The sequence below is a fragment of the Pollicipes pollicipes genome, unplaced genomic scaffold (assembly GCF_011947565.3).
Source record: "Pollicipes pollicipes isolate AB1234 unplaced genomic scaffold, Ppol_2.1 Scaffold_7261;HRSCAF=8764_pilon_pilon_pilon, whole genome shotgun sequence".
Taxonomy (NCBI): domain Eukaryota; kingdom Metazoa; phylum Arthropoda; class Thecostraca; order Pollicipedomorpha; family Pollicipedidae; genus Pollicipes; species Pollicipes pollicipes.
Window position 1 is genome coordinate 41,634,682 of NW_023597054.1, and position 4,101 is coordinate 41,638,782.

Genomic DNA, 4,101 nt, shown 5'->3' on the forward strand with positions numbered 1-4,101 from the left:
CACACACACACACACACACACACACACACACACACACACACGCACACTCTTGTAAGCTGAATTTAAAAGAGAGAAAGAGAAAGGCTCTCTTTCTTTCTCTCTTCTCCCTTCCTCCCCTGCCCGCCTGCCCGCCTGCCCGCCTGCCCGCCTGCCCGCCTGCCTGCCTGCTGCCTGCCTGCTGCCTGCCTGCCTGCCTGCCTGCCTCCCCTCCTCCCTCCCTTTCCCCTCCCTTCCTCCCTCTCTCCCTCTTTCTCTTCTCTGGCTCTCTCTCTGTTCTCTAAATGTACATATGCATGTAAAAATGCTATCGGCACAACATGGGTGTATCATCATATCATACTGAAGCTAACCAGCCACTTTGAATGACGATGAAAGGTGAAACAAGGTCAGTGAGCAATGATGCTTGTTTGTATAGATTGACCCTAATGCTACAACCTAACACTGTACCTAATTCGAAGAACGATGTTGTGATTACCGCAGTCAAAAAGCATCGCTTATATTTTCGGAAAGCCATAACCTATGCTTTTGGCCACCTAAGTATTACCTAATGTCAACCTGACCTAGATGTTATTAGCTGATCGGAATGAGCCGGCCAAAACATAATTGAATTTCTTTGAAAGATTACCACCAAGATACCAAAGCATTAGAAAGATATTCAATAGTGCTTTAGTCGATTTTAGAGATTAATTCAAAGCCAGATGGTGGGGTTTCATCGTTATCAGTCATCGATATATCGAAGGCGCGCTATCGAAGAGGCTCTTAGGAGACAAAGGCCGCTACAGACTAGCATTTCATGAGGCGTTGTTTAGTCACGCAGAATGAGTCGTCACATTGATAGCAGCACACAGTTCCGGTCAGGAATCTTCGAAATGATCTGCGTATGCTTATGGAACATCCATAAGGCCTCTGTGCCGCATACATACTGCCCTGCAATGGATCATGGCGACTTGCTCATAAGTTTCTCGGTCAAGAGTTCCGGCATCAATCGCCGGAATCGGCGGGGGGAATAATGACTATAACTGAGCTTTGATGTGGAATGCATATTTTCTTTCCCCTCCTGAACAAATAAATTATCATTTGTTGCATTGGTTTACATGTTATTACGTTCGAAGTATACGTCATACTAATTTAACATAAAGCCTGAACATGGCATGCTTTTGTGTCACGAGTCACGCTCAGCGCCGAACAGGCATGCCATCATCTGCTGTCCACCTCATACCATCAGCTCTTGCAGTATTGAGGCATTCGAACCGTTTGGTTAACTGAGAGCGGCAAGAGATATCGTTGTCACAGCATTGCAAACTCAAGATGCCGGCTGGGTCGTTGCTAAATCAAAAACACACCATCAGCTGATGGTCAATTATCGTGGCACCATTGACGAGGATTGCACGTTGTCGGCAACGTATAACTTCGTCGCGTTGCACCACCGGTCCACAATTAAAGATTTATACCCAATTCAAGAGTGTATATGAGACAGGTGCATATTAGAGATAGGTGCATATTAGAGATATATTTCGTTCCAGTTAACACGGACCCGAAGAGCCCATGAACCGATGCAGCACAATTAGAGCTGCCCTTGAGCATGAGTCAAGCTTTCTCTCAACTCAGGCCCTCCTGCCGTCCCCGTACACAGGGGCGTTCAGAAGTGCGCAACACGTGTCGCCGGGTTGGATTTGTGGAAGCGGACCGACATCATGCGCCACCGGCTGCACCTACGGTCGCTGGGCCGGGATCTGGGGTGTATTCGCAGCGACTCGGACGACGCAGAATCAATACTGTCGACGTCACTCATGACGTCAAACCCCATAAATTTTGCGCCGTTTGCTGTTCGCGGCGTCCCGGACGACAAATTTTCTACGTGACGTCACGTAGAGCTTTGCCGGACGGGCAGAATCTGCGACTCAATCGCAGTGAAGCAGAAATTTATTATTATAAATATATTATTATATATTATAATATATATTTATAATAATACAATTTCTATTAATATATTATTAATCGAGCTCAATTATAAATAGGTCCGTGCGTGCGTAATTTTGTTTTTTAAAAAACGCCCCGTGCGTGTCCAGAAGCGACCACGAGTGATGGAGGAGTGCTTGATGTAAACGTTTCAAAGAGCATATATGCAGTTTACATTCTTAGGGGCGCTTATCGTGCCTGAAAACAAAATCAAAGGGGAATGGCATTGGCACCGGTAGTGGACTTTTTGGCGCTCAACTGAACTGTTTGGCGCTGTCTGAGGAAAAATGCCCTCGAGCGAAAGTCCACCCTGATTTGGCGCCCGCTTTGGCGCCGTACGAGAACCGAATCGTAAAAATATGTGTTGTGTCCCAACGAACCACTGTTTTGAATGACAGCAACTGTCTTTATAGTGTCATACTCAGCAGCACCACTTTGAAACATGCCTCTTGCTTGTGTCACATTGGTTTGGCTTATGAGATAAATACGACATTTGCTGGCGCTCGCCTTGGACTTTGGCGCCGTAAGGGTCCAGAATAACTTTGTGCTAGCTTTAAAAACAAATTTTATTTTTTCGCTTTGGGTGAAGAAATTAGTTGGCATTAGCGTGCATAAGGTATATCAAATTATGCTGTCCTTATTCTAGATACTCTGAACTATTGCGATGCATTCATATGCTCTCATATTCTTGTGGCACAACATTTTCCATTTTTCGACTTCCAAATTTTGCGTGAGAATCCATGAGGGAATCATACAACTTTCATTTACTCTTACAAAGTATCTTCAGTTTAGGTTTCGGTACCAAAGAGCGTACGGACTATCACGAATCTTTAAATAAGTGAAAGAGGAGCTTGACGGCATATGAGCTCAGGGCAGTTAAGTTCATTTCTTAGTGAAAATAGTCCAGAAATTGAAACTTTCCATTTATGAAAGAAATACATCCAGTCTGGGCCCCATTACAGCGCGTTCTTCTCGCTGCTCGTACGGCGCCATTGAGGTGGGCCAAGGCGCCATTAGGCTATGTTATGCTGATTGTCCACCCACAGCGGCCTTCAGAGAGCTACGTTTGGCGCCGTATGTGGAAGACATTCGAAGGTATGTTGTTAGAACAAATAAGTGCACCTTAAACAGCACACGGCCACCCATGAGACTTCAGCATTAAAAGGAGCGTACTCAGAGCATGCTAATACGGGGTAGATTAGTCTTTCCGTTGTCAAAATATGTCAAAAATGGACGTTTTGCATTCGCAGAAACGTTCAATATGAGCGACATTGCGGCGAATGTGCGTCTTACGATGCGATTACGTAGTCTTAGGCGCCATCATGTTGACTGCACACTTTCAGAGCATTCAGAAAACTTAAGGTTGGCATTGTATGAGGAAAATCCCGTGAATGATGCTCCCATATATTAGTTTTGGATATGGGCTATATCCTTCTTGGATTGGGCTCAGATGTTCTTTCAAATAAATTATCTTTGGACATTCCAGACTCAGACCTTTTCAGATTTATTAATTTTTGACATTCTAACCGCTACAATGGTATATTGATTCTAAATTGCTCCAATAAGAGTTGTCTTTCCATAAAAGTGCGGGTCAGCACCGTTTCAACCACCCATGTATCACATTTGCTGCTGTGAATTAGCTTAAGAGCAGAGGTGCAGTTTCCTATTCAAGGGGGCTTCAGGCCCCCCCCCCCCCCAGCTTTCAGCAGAAAGTGGGAGGGGGAATCCTGGGTTATCCTGAAATTCTCATCTCGAAAAGGACCCTCTGTTACGTCCAAATAGGCCCTGTTTGCGAAATTTGGGCCTGAAAACAGGACCCCTCGCAGAGTCTTGACCTTGAATGAGGGTCCTCTCGCGCCCAGAGACTATTCACGCCTCTTCAGCCAGGAACGTAGCGTAGCCAGGATTTGGCCCAGAAGGGAGCCAAATTGGATTGCAAGGGTTCTTCCAGTTAAGAGCCTCCTTATCACTTAGCCGCTCTGTTGTTTGCCAAACGTCTTCCTCCGAGAGCCTTGACATCTGAACAACTCTCTCCTAAGGGTCCAGAAGTCTTAAGACAACTTCCGGTGAAATGGACCTCTAATGGAAATGGGGCCATGCTTTGCCTATCCAGGAGAACGTGTTTGCCTCAGGATCCTATTT